The following is a 12,726-nucleotide window of genomic DNA, read 5'->3' as shown; positions in this document are numbered from 1 at the left end:
TACCAAGTATTCCAAAATGCCAGTGTTTCAAGACCCAAATTATATTTCTTAAATGCTACCCATACTCAGAAAAAAAAATCAGATGGCATGTAAGTGTCTGCTTTAGGAAATACGACACCATAGATAGATCAGTGTGTCCTAGACTGGGGTATATGCCTTCCTTCTGCCAAAGTTAATCTTGTACACAAGACATCACTCAAAGAAGCACTACTGCTAAGGTGCCCTTCAGGAAGGAGATTGGTAAGAGTTTTGAGTGGGGAAACCTAGACTACTCCCTCATGCAGCAGAGATTCAGCCAATCTTATTCTATAACGGGTCTTGAAAACCAGAGACTTAAGTTCTAGTATAGTTCTAGGTTGACTCTCTTTGTCTCTATTAAACTGATGGAATAACCTTTGACCTCTTCTACCTGAGATTGTTGAATCACAAGAACCAGCAAATGGGGAAAATCTTTTTTCTTTTCAGATCCTTGGGCTTGAACTCAAGGCCTGTATGCTGCCCCTAAGCCTCTTTATGCTCAAGGCTAGCACTCTACCACTTGAACCAGAGTGCCACTTCCAGTCTTTTCTGAGTAGTTTATTGGAGATAAGAGTCTCCTGGACTTTTCTGCCTGGGCTGACTTTGAACTACGATCCTCAGATCTCAGCCTCCTGAGTAGCTAGCTCATAGGCATGAGCCACTGGCACCCAACTGGAAAAGCTTGATAAACTAATTAACTCAAATATAAAAATATATGTGGGGAAACAATCATCACTAACATTTCTGAGCACTCACTTCTTAGTGGAAACATATGACACTCTTACACATTCACACTCACACACACACACACAATTTAACCTTAACAACACCCTATGATGATATTACTATTATTATCCCCACTTTACAGCTGTGCAGATTCAAAGCCAATTTTTTAACAGTGAAGTTAAAAACATGATCCAGCACCTCAGCAGCAATGAGCATACATGGTGATCAGCTCCTAGTATGGAATAACAACCTCTAATAAAAGCAATAAAAGACCCTGGAAAAATGATTGATGCAATGATTGATTTCAAATATGAAATATACAATATAAGCCCAGAACATCTTTTTTTAAATAAGTTTTTTATTGTGAAAATACTGTACAGAGGGGTTACAGTTACATGAGCAAGGTAATGAGTACATTTCTTATCCAGCATTGTTGGCTCCTCCTTTGAGTCTTTTAGTGCTAAGAAACTGTTCCAAGAACTCCTCTGTGGTAGGGTTGTGTCAGAAGGACACAAAACTCAACTGAAAGTGGTCCAATGGCCAAAGCTGGAACAATTTGAGGGACATAGCTAACAAAGTAGCATTGGATAATAACCCAAAGTATGACGCAAATACTCGTAGTACAGGCTTCCATGAATAAATTATTGAACAAATGTAATAGTGTGATAATAAACCAGTTTCCCATGCAGAAGGATGCCAAATAATGTGAAACTAGAGAATAATTCTCCATCCATCAAGTATAGGCAACAGAAAGTGCTTCCTTCCAAGGAGATGAGTGTGGAAAGAAGGAAAGCAGTAGTTCTATGTGGAGAAATCCCGAACAGCAGTGTCTCAGCCTGAAGTCAAGGTTGATAGGAAGAGTGATGTTACACTGACATTATGTGACCTTCACATGTTATTCTGACAATGGCTCCACAGTTTATGCCCTTCTCTCCCCCGCCTCCCCAAATCTCATAATCACAGTCTAATCATGAGAATCACATCAGAATAATAGTGATTTCTACAAAATACCATTGTTCTCAAACCTGTATGTGTCATCCAAAATGAGGAGAATAGCAATGTCACAGGCAAGAAAAACATAATGCATTTAATTATGTTCCCCACCCCAAAAGACGTTGAAGTCCCACTGAAAGCACCTCAAAGTGTGAATTGTTTGGAAACAAGGTTATTGAAAATGTAATTAGTTTTTAAAAAATGTAGCCAGGCACTGGTGGCTCATACCTATTATCCTAGCTACTCAGGAGGCTGAGATCTGTGGATCGCAGTTCAAAGTCAGCCAGGGCAGAAAAATCCATGAGACTCTTATTTCCAATAAACCACTCAGAAAATTGAACATGGCACTGTGGCTCAAGTGGTAGAGTGCTAGCCTTGAGCTGAACTTCAGAGGGACATGCCCACGCCCAGAGTACAAGCCCCATGACCGACCAAAAAAAATGTATACTAGAGTGAGGTGGGCCTTTAATCTATGACAACTGGTGTCCTTTAGAGAAGAAGCCAGGAAAGAAAGGAAAAAGAAGGGAGAAGAAGGGTGGGAGGACAAGGAAAGGGAGAAGAGAAGAGAAGAGAAGAGAAGAGAAGAGAAGAGAAGAGAAGAGAAGAGAAGAGAAGAGAAGAGAAGAGAAGAGAAGAGAAGAGAAGGGAAGGGAAGGGAAGGGAAGGGAAGGGAAGAAGGGGAGGGAAGGGGAGGGAAGGGGAGGGAAGGGGAGGGAAGGGGAGGGAAGGGGAGGGAAGGGGAGGGAAGGGGAGGGAAGGGGAGGGGAGGGGAGGGGAGGGGAGGGAAGGGGAGGGGAGGGGAGGGAAGGGGAGGGGAGGGGAGGGAAGGGGAGGGAAGGGGAGGGAAGGGGAGGGAAGGGGAGGGAAGGGGAGGGAGAGGAGAGGAGAGAAGGGGAGAGGAGAGAAGGGGAGAGGAGAGAAGGGGAGAGGAGAGAAGGGGAGATGAGGAGAGGTGAGCCAAGGCAGGAAAGGAAGGGGGAGGGGAGGGGGAGGAGAAGGGAAGGGAAGGGAAGGGAAGGGACTAGGAAAAACATGTGATCATGCTTTGTTACAGCAGACTTAGGATAATCAAATGAGAGACATACCATCTAAATACCGTGTGGCTTCCTGTGAAGGATCTTGGCCTATAGGAAAGACACTAAGAAAAAAAATGGAGGAAGCTCAGATAAAAAGTATGGGCTTTAGTGAATAGTAGTGTAGTCACATTGATTCATTATTTGTAACAAATGTACCATGCTAATGTAAGATGCTAATAATGAGTGAAACATGTACAGGTATATATCTGTACCGTGTTCATCACCTTAAAACAAACAATAGATCTAAAATTATTCTACAGGGATTAGAAGCACTGGTCCAGTTGGTAGAGCAGTAGCCAATGAGTAGAAGCCCCCAATAAGGAGTTCAAGTCCTGATCTCTGACAAAAATAAATGACATTATTCTACAAATTAAAGTGTTATTTTAGAAAAATGTGACTCAAGATCTCTCAGCTAGGAGACAAAGGAATAAAGTCTGAAGCCAGTTTCTGGACTCGAACCCAAGCCCTGAACTCTTATACCAGTATTTAGTAAGCTCAGTTACCCACTGGAGTCAAGTGGAAATCTTAAGAAAATACAGATGTCTGGGTCTCTTTCCACATAAATTGTTTTCAAACAAAGATTCTCGGGTGATTCAAATGTGTATCCAGCCTAAAAAGCCTGGTGAGAAAGAATGGTGAGAACATTTATTTTCTTTGAGATCACTCAACATGTCAAAAGCAAAGATAGGATAGGTACTCTTTCTTGTGACTTATCAGAATTTCTTGAGGTTTATCAATGGCAAGACCATTGCTAAGACATTTCTGCAGTAGTGTTTTCCTGCACAGAACTGTATTCTTTTTACTTTGCAGGAATCAACTCAAGAAGGGAGATACACCTATGAGGAAAGAGGAAGAGGCAAGTCCCTGGATATTTGGGAGAAACTGAGTGCCACTGTGTCCACAGAAACATAGTCATGTAGAGAGAACAAACTCCATACCATCTGGGAAAACCTAAATGTAGGTTCATGAAAAGCCCTGGAGGCTCAGATTGGTTTGGAAAATGGGGAAAAACTCAAGGAGAGATGTGATTAATTTGCTTTTCCCATGAATTATTAATCTAATATATGGCTGTAAAACAGCAGAAAGGAGATCTAATGGTCCTGAGGGAAGGTAACCCTATGCAGAGAGAGGAGAGGTATCTACATTCTGGAGCTTCAAGAACCTTTAACGGAGTCCCAAGCACTGTGAATACCTCTGAGTAGAGTAATAGGAAATGGGGCAGGAACTCAAATCCCAACAGTCATGATTCTCTAGGCTTTCTGCGACTTGCTGGCATGAACACTTGTCTCTACAGAGGAAGCTTAAGGATAGTCTGAACTCAAAAGAAGGAGACGGAGCTTTGTTAACGCTCTCTTGCATCTGGTATGCATTGGCCTTTTTTTTCTCAACAAGATTAAGAAAATGTCATTTGGATGCAAAAACACAGGCTCAATTCCCAGCAATGAGCTTCTGATCACAGGGAGACAGAGCCAGGACATTTCAACATCTAGGCAGAACACAAAGGCTCCAAGGGATCTCTCCCCTTCCCTCCACAGAGGAATGGGTATGAGGGCAATGCAGTATTGTGACAAAGAGATGGTATGTCAAGCAGTCAGTGATGCCCAGGGCATGTGTACTGAACAATCATCAGAGTAGTGTGGCTGTGCATGTATCTACCCTCCAACTTCTGCTAGCTCCAGTGAAAGCCTTTGCAAAGTAAGAGGGTCCTATAGTTTCAAAAGTAGTAGTGACTCCTAAAGGTTCAATCTGATACATGGTCCATCATACCACTGTCATCTGGAACATTCATTAGGACAGGAGTATGCAAGCATTATGCTTATGAGGCAAAGCAAACCTTTCTTATTTTCATAAATAGCCTGGATCCAGTGTTTTGATGTAGTAATGGGAAGCTATAAGATACAGAAGTTGTGAAACTCCAAAAGGGATCCTAAAGGTGCAGTGTAGATGCAGCCCAGCCCCATGATCTCAGAAGATGCAGACCTATTTTGGTTTAAGAAATATGAAGGGCTCTCATCTCCCCTTTGGGCTATTTTGTCCTGTGACATTATTCCATCTTGCCCATCTCCTGAGACCATTATTTAATCCATGACCATTAAACGTCCACATGTGGCCAAGGCCTGCCAATGGGATCCAAGGCAACAAAATCCTTCCTTTTAAACCAATCTGACAGCATCTCCCTCTGGTCTGAGTTTGTGTACCCAATGCCCAAATCCATGCTAGCAGTCTAGGCCTCCCACAAAGCCCTTTTATTTTAGTGCAGTTTAAAATGATGAAATACTTCAAACACACTGGGGAAAAAATGGAGACAAAAATTCATGTCCTGCTTAGACTTGACGAAAAAACACACCCCATGCAAAGAACACCAGCAGGATCCAATCCAAGGAATAAGTTGGTACAGGCGAGTAGGTGCCTTGAGCTAGTAGAAAGCATTCTGAATGCTGACTGGGAAAGATCTGGTGCTTCGGGAGCTTGTCTTCCTAGATTTGGAAAGCTCTGTACACATATGCTGTCTGTGCCTCAATTCTAATCTCCCTGTTGGCTTCCCTTTACGTGTTTAGCCCCTGTACAGTTTGTGGGGCTCTTTTCTATCTGCCCTCATGTTCTCTATCATCTCACCTAGTCTCAGGACCTGTAGCATCACCTACACACTTTTGACTCTTTGAGTTCATATCTGGTTTGGATCTCTTCTCTGAACTATGGGTATGAACATTCAGTGGCTGCCTTGCATTTCTCATGCTCAGGATCCAAGAGATTGTATAAAGAGCATCTACAACCTCATGTCCAAAATGTAGTTTCTAATATTTGCCCTCAAGTTGGCTCCTCACCATCTACCCCATCTCAGAAAATGGTGACTCCATTCTTTCAGTTGACTCAGCTAAAAATCCTAGGGCCCACGACTCCTCTCTTTTCCTCACAATGAGCATCAGCATCAGGAAATCCTTTTTACTAACCTGTAAACTATATACACACTCAGCCACAGTGGCTACCACCAGAGTATTTGCCATCACCCTGGACCAGGCCTCCATTATCCCCTACTTGAATTGCTACCGAAGCCTTCTTGCTAATCTTTCCTCTTTCATTCTTGTCCCTTAGCTGCCAGAGTAAAGGGAAATTAGATAATATTACCTACTGCCCAACTCCTCCAGTGGTTTCTATCTAATTCATATTAAATGTTAATGTCTTGCCTTGGTGCCAGTAGCTCATGCCTATCAACCTAAGAGGCCGAGATCTAAGGATAGTAGTTCAAAGCCAGCCCAATCAAGAAGGTCCATGAGACTTTTATCTTCAATTTACCAGCAAAAAGCCAGAAGTGGAGCTGTGGCTCAAGTGGTAGATTACTATCTTTGAATACAAAAGCTCAGGGACAGTGTCTAAGACTCAGTATTGGCACCCACACGTGTGTGCGCGCGCGCACACACACATACACACAACATGTTCTGACAATGACCTAAATCTATGATCACACACTGGCCTCTTCCTAATCAAATATTTTCTGCTGTTCCTACAATGGCATTTGTCTTTGCTATTCTCTGTGTTTACTTTTTTCAACATTTTTCCCCCCAAAAGTCACCTTCTTAGTGAGACCCTCTGTAGCTAGCCAACCTAAACCTCACTCTATCCTTCCTATTTACATGGCCTACCTTTCTCTTCTCAGTACTGAACATTTCCTAATATACCACACATCTCCCATCCTTTACTATCTGGTTCCTCTGCTAGCCACAATAACAAAGACTCAGAGTCTTTGCCTAAAAATGAGACTGTGCCTCAAATAACACTGACACACAATATGCACTCAATGAACATTTGCTGAATACACACATCTTGAATTTGTAGAATATCTTATTGCATCTCAAAACTATCATTACAACCCTCTTAAGACAGGAGTATGAATTACAGGCTTGTTTTATAAACATGGGTAAGACACAGGCTGACATTCTGCCAGGCACACTTTTAGAGAATGCTTTACCTTTCAAGGCAGTAGCCTGAAGTTCTAAGGTTTGAGTATCTTGAGAAAAGCGAGATTAGCAAACTTGCTTACAGATAGTAAAGGAAAGGAAAATATGATGAATGTTTTGGGTAAGAAGAACTAACTCCAAATGGACTTAGGCAGATGGCCCATGGGAAGGATCAGGGTCAGGCTACCACCAGATATGTGCCAAGACAGAGAGGGCTAAACAGGAGTGTGTGTGCACAAGTAATCTTTCAGATTACTTGAACATTTTGCTTTTCAAATAGGAAAACTGAGGCTAAGAGGGTTGAAACACCAGTCACCTCAGACAGACAGTTATACAACAGGCTGATTCCAAGCCTGCCTGACTCCCAGGCCAATACCATTTCTATACCACAGCCACTCATCCACCCGCTTTCACAAGACAAACAGGAGGCTTTCATTTTCCTCCTGCATGTGGCAGTATACCAGCAGGGCCAAATATGACTCTGAAGGAAATTCTTTCACTAGAAGTCCTACAGAGAACCAGAATGGACTTGGAAAGGAACTAAATTCCTTTGGGGGCATCCCAGCCAGTAGGAAGAGAGCCCAGAAATCACTGATATTTTCTGTTTGAAAAGATTTTTAAAATAGCTATCTTTGAAGAATTAAGTGTGGCCACCATGCTTCTGGGGAAATGAAGTCATTGCTCTGAAATAAATATATGAAGAAGAAAAGAAAGGCGTCTACAATGTCTTGAAAGAAACCAGCTCTAAGCCTTAGGAGGAGAAGTTAATCCCCCACTTTCCTATTTTTCCCAAAACATTCACCATCAGATCTTAAACTGAAGTCCTGACGAGAGTCTGTCAAGGCTCCAAGAAGCAGCTGTAAACTGAAAAAGCATGTGGAAGAAAGGAGAGCACAAACTTTGTGCAAGCTCGTACTGTGTGGCTGGTATCATCCCGGATAGCACTGTATACTATTCCTCAAATAGCCCTCCAGAGAAGATAGTATTGTTACTTTGATAAGGAAGAACATGAGGCTCAAAGAGCTCCTGCCTAAGCTAATAGAACCGGTAAGGAGCAGTACAGCCCCTAAGAATCTCCTGACCTCTCAACCCATGCTGTGAAATGCTGCCAAGGTGCCACTTCCTCTAGAATTCAGGCCGTCATCTGTAAGATGAGGTCTACAGGTCTTTGTCTCTCCTGGGTCTCTTATTAGTTGTATTACAGTCTATGCATTCTACTGAAATTTTTACTTCCATTGGCAATATGCTCAGTTCTTGGGATTCAGGAGAGTTCTCCCACACAGCTGGTCTCCTGTCCTGTTGGGTGTGAGGAAAACAATCAAAGCAACACTTCTTGATGACCCTGCATTAAGAATTTCAGCTCTAAAGCCGGGTGCTGGTAGCTCACACCTGTAATTCTAGCTACTCAGGAGGCTGAGATCTGAGGATCGCGGTTCAAAGCCAGCCCGGGCAGGAAAGTCCCTGAGACTCTTATCTCCAATAAAGCACTACAAAACTGGAAGTGGCGCTGTGGCTCAAGCGGTAGAGCGCTCGCCTTGAGCTGCAGAGTGCAAGGACAGTGCCCAAGCCCAGAGTTCAAGCACTATGACCATAAAAAAACAAAACAAAACCACAAAAAAAGAATTTCAGCTCTGGAAGTGCCTGTTGTTCTCTTTTGGTGTGAACAACTAGACAGTGTGCAGATATTGTGGTAGGAGGACCAAGATTCTGTATTGTACTTATGAAGTCCATTTATGACACACAGGGTATGTCTAAAATGTTTATCATGTGACATGGAGCAATATGTGCAAAGAAAGAACCATCCCAGGGAAGTCTTTGCCAAGTCAGAGGCTAGGCCCATGAGCAGGCCTGCTAGAACTCCCACCTCAAGAAAGTGTATGGACCAATGAGCGACACAGACTCTTCCTAGCTGAGGAAGAAGAGTCCTTGGTTTCCTTGTATGGGTTTGGGGGTTAGCCACTTCCAAACTGGTAGCCTTGTGTCCTCTCTGAAATAAAGTAGTATTCCTAAATCTCATGATTCTGCAAATATTTGCTTCCATCAACAGACTTTTGGAATCACAACACCTCCAAGTTAGGAAAGAAAGTCTACTGAAGAGAAAGCAGAGGGAGAGACACAAGTTCTTAGCAAAAGCACCAATTCTATTCTTGAATGGATGCAATGGAGGGGAAATAATGTAGTTTAGAAACTGAAAAATCAGCTAGAATTCAGCTATCAAAGAGCAAAGAGGACCAGATGGAACAGCATGGATGAATAACTGTCCTTATGGCCCCATGAAGACGCTGACTCAGATGAAGGCAAGAACAAGCAGACCTAAAGAAGCCATTGAAGCAAAATGACAGAATAGGAAGCTCCAGCCATACTTTAAGAGACATTAAAAAGTAACTAGACAGTGACCAAAATGAAATAGCCAAAGGTCTCCATCCAACCAAGTGAATGACCAGTCTACTTGGTATTTTTAAACACTTTGGCCCACTGCTGCCCCCTCCCCCCCCCACACAAAGAAGTGCAGTCATGGTCTAGAGGAGATGGCAGCCCAGATCCTCACTTCTGTTGGAGTAGAGGTGGCAGAATGGGCTATCTCAAAGCACAGACCTTATTTGCAAAGCTCTAACCTGTCTGGTCTCTGGTCTCAGCAGGAAATCTACTCAAAAAGTATGTAAGGAGATTGCAGATCTGCAGACCCTAGAGAAGGACACACAATAGATCATCCAAGACCCAGAGAAGAAGCTGGGGTGAACTCTGGGAACTGAAGAGATTCTAAACCAGCTTTGTATGTGGAAAACTGAAAAAGCCACCAGCCAGGCAAGATATACGCTCAGAAAAGATCCAAGAAGACTTGAAGCTTTTACCTCTAGCATGCCTGGCTAAATAGTGAAGGATTTCTCTGCACAAAACCAATCTATAAAGACTGGAAGAAGTGTTTGTTTTTCCAATGATTCATTTTTAGTAAACAAATCACCTTTTGGGGGACTGAAATCAAGGACTCAAACATATACTGTACACGAATAATCCCAGCAGCTTTATTTACAATAGCCACAAGTTAGAAACAATTTATTATCTTTTAATGCAGAATAGATAAACAAAATGTGGTATAGCCATACAATAGGAAACCACTCAGCCTTAAAAAGGAAAGAAATTTGGAGCCATATTTTAACATGATGAAACTTGCAAACATTTCCTAAGTAAATTTTAAAAAAAAACTTAACACAGAAAGACAAATATTTTGGCAACCATGGCACCAGATAAAGGAGGTGATTGCTCTAAGATAAACATGAGGGGAATGGAATAAATGGCTCTACCCATACTAAAATAGTTCAAATAGTCAAGTTAATAGAGACAGAAAGTTGATTGGTGGTTGCCAAAGGGCTGCTATAGATGAAGGGGATATAGGGAACGTATTGGTCTGTTTCTTGTTACTATCACAAAATACTTAAAGCTGGGTAACTTGATAAATAGATTTATTTAGCTTGCAGTTCTCAAGGTTTAAGGGCATGGTTCTGGCATCAACTAGGCTTTGGTGTCGATCTCATGGTAGACATGGGAGCACATGAGAGAACAGAGATCACATTGGCATACAGGAAGCCAAACAGTGTGATTTGGGAGTCATGCTTGCTCTTATGACAGCTTGCTCTCTTTAAAAGTTACTCAAGCTTCCGCAAGAACTACCTGAACCCATCAAGGCAGCACCACCAGGGGCATGGCTTGAGAGCCTCCACTAGATGCCACCTCTTAAACGCACCATCATCCCTCTCCAACATCTTCTGAGTGAGGACCAAGCTCCTAACACATGAATCCTTGGGGGACATGGCCAAACCAAACTGCAGCAAGAAGTAGGACTTGATAGGACAGAGCTTCCATTTGCAGTGATTACAAAATTCTAGAGTTGGTGGTGATGGTTGCATAATAATGTAAATATACTTAATAACAATGATTTGGGCAAAAATGGTTAAAAATCATACATTTTATGACCACCAGAGAAGAAACCAAATGTACAGTTTAAACAAATTGAATCAGTCAAAGAGACATGTCAAGTAAAAAAAAAAAAAGGAAGAAGTCTATAAAAGAAGATCAGAAGAGAGTTTAGGACTTGAGACGTAGATTTCAGATACTAAATGAAGAACAGATGAGCTCATCCAGAGATGAATGTGCAAAAAATAAGCAAGAAAAATATTAAAATAGTGACAAAGCCCTACAGAAGAATAAGACAGAGGCAGATAAACTTATAAAGCGGATGAACAGAAGAACCAAGAAGGCAAACCAGGAGCAGGATGTCCTGGAACCCAGCAAAGAAAATGAAGTAGATCAATAATGACGAACTCTTTTGAGAGGTTGAGAAAATTGAAGTTTAACATATGCATTAATGCTGGGGGTATAGCTCAGTGATAAAGCACTTGTCTAGTATGCACAAGGCCCTGGGTTCTGCTTCCAACACAGTTTAAAAAAAAAACAAGAAAAAAACAAAACAGTGTTCATTGTACATAGCTACTATATGCCTCTATGAACAGGAAAGCAGCCTGAACAGCCAAATGGGAGGTGAAAATGTGGGAACTGAGTATGGCCAATTCTTGAAATATGTGGTTGTAAAGAGAGGAAAGGCAGGATCGGCAGGGGCACATGGGGTCAAGGAAAGAGAAGTTGAAAGTCCAGGGAGAGGGCAGTTAGGGCTCTGACCATCAGAGCTGACCACACAGAATTGTCTATGGGAAAATGACTGATGTGCCAGTCAGAAGCAGCAGCAGATCTCAGCTTAAAGGGGAACTAATTGGTGCGAGGAGTATACCGAATTAAAAAGAAAAATTAGTGAAGACAGTAAAAGGCAAAAATTAGCTATGCTGAGAATGTGACTAATAGGAACTGTTTAACAATTATGCCAGCAGGTCACCACTGCAATGAATGAGTTCTGTCTGTTTTCAGTTTTCTTTTTTGGGGGGTGGGGAACAGGGAGAGTATTTTTTTGTTTTGTGGATCTTTGCTTGTTTGTTTGTTTGTTTGGTTGGTCATGGGGCTTGAACTCAGGGCCTGGGAGCTATCCCTGAGCTTTTCTGCACATGGTTAGTGCTCTACAACTTTGAGCCATAGCACCACTTTCAGTTTTCTGGTGGGTAATTAGAAATAAGAGTCTCATGGATTTTCCTGCCCAGGCTGGCTTTGAACTATGATCTCAGCCTCCTGAGTAGCTAGGATTGCAGGCATGAGCCAGCAGCACTGGGCTTGTTTTCAGTAACTTTATCACTTTGGTTATCATTGAAATTCTAACTGGCTTCTCATGGGCCATATGTCCCTTTGGTTCAGAGCTCCTTACATCCTCTAACCTATTTTCCATATGAGAGATTTCCTTTTCTTGAAAAGGAAACCTTGTTTGCTGATCCCTTTCAGCACTTACCTTGCAGCACCCACAACCCAGAGTACCCACAACTCAAAGTGCAGGGAGTTAACGTTCCATGGGGCCAAACCTCTGCCATTGGAAGACAAGAGCCAGAGAAGCAACGCACCTACCCTCACCTCCACAATCCTCAGGTGCATCTCCTCTGCCTTGCACAGAACTACCAGTCACCAGCTGAGGGAGCCAACTTTATCTGACCTGGTACTAGGTTTCCCTCCTTCTCTGATTCATGCCCCACCTCTGTCCTTATTCCTGCTTCCTGGACTCACACTCTTCCATAAAGTACCACCACTTAAGTCTCAGACTCAGCTTTGGCTTTCTGGAGACCCAGGCCAAGGTAATGGAGCAGGAAGGTGGATGGGGTCAGGGTACAGTGTCAAAGTGGGTCTAGCTGAGGAGGAAACTTGAACCAAAACTTGATGGAGGTCAGTCTGTGAGCCAAACAAGTTCCTGGGGAAAAGCCATTCTACGAAGAGGGAACAGGTAAAATATGGTCTGAGCCAGGAACAGGACTGATGTATTTGAAGAATAACCAATGTAGCTGCAGAAGTGAAGGACAAGAGTTCCAGAA

The sequence above is a fragment of the Dipodomys merriami genome, unplaced genomic scaffold (genome assembly GCF_024711535.1).
Source record: "Dipodomys merriami isolate MVZ:Mamm:240054 unplaced genomic scaffold, mDipMer1.0.p SCAF_2, whole genome shotgun sequence".
Taxonomy (NCBI): Eukaryota; Metazoa; Chordata; class Mammalia; order Rodentia; family Heteromyidae; genus Dipodomys; species Dipodomys merriami.
Note: the sequence above shows the minus strand (reverse complement) of the source record.